General features: G+C 66.0%; 1 protein-coding gene across 1 annotated transcript in view; it reads right to left on the bottom strand.

Annotated features, from left to right (window-relative positions):
• Window positions 1-520, bottom strand: part of BIN1 (bridging integrator 1) — a 33,087-nt gene that overhangs the window by 15,133 nt on the left and 17,434 nt on the right. The gene's annotated exons all lie outside the window — the stretch shown is intronic.

The following is a 520-nucleotide window of genomic DNA, read 5'->3' as shown; positions in this document are numbered from 1 at the left end:
ACTGGAACCAGGGCTCTGGGCAAGACAGGCTGAACTAGCTGTGGACGCCTGGGCAGACCTCCCCGATCTCCTCCCCCGCAACCCCGGGGTGCGCCGGGCAGGGGCCAGTAGAGCAGCCATGGCCAATGAGAGAACCCCCATCTGGTCCAGGTGCCTCAGGGGGGACCCGAGGAAAGAATGGAGCACACGAGAAGGCGCCAGCCAAGGGGACAAGCGGGCTGAGGCCCAGGCAGGCCACGAGGCCCCAGATCCAGCCAGGTGGGACCCTGTCCTCTCACACTGGAGCCCCTCTCAGGCTCAGGGTCTGCCTGCTGCCCAGCACTCTGGCCCTGGCCCATGCTGGCCCCTCTGACTTCTCCTTCTCCTTTCCCAGGGCCGGCCCCTACTCAGCCTCCACCACCAGGCTGACTTCACTTCCATGGGAGAAGCTTTCCGACCCTCTCCTCTGACCCCTCTCTCCTGACACTTCCCCAACAGAGGCAGGAGCTCGGGGACATGCGGAGAGGCAGGTGAGAGGGGC

The sequence above is a fragment of the Bison bison genome, unplaced genomic scaffold (assembly GCF_000754665.1).
Source record: "Bison bison bison isolate TAMUID 2011002044 unplaced genomic scaffold, Bison_UMD1.0 scf7180017864485, whole genome shotgun sequence".
Taxonomy (NCBI): domain Eukaryota; kingdom Metazoa; phylum Chordata; class Mammalia; order Artiodactyla; family Bovidae; genus Bison; species Bison bison.
Note: the sequence above shows the minus strand (reverse complement) of the source record. Positions and strands in the feature narration are given on the sequence as shown.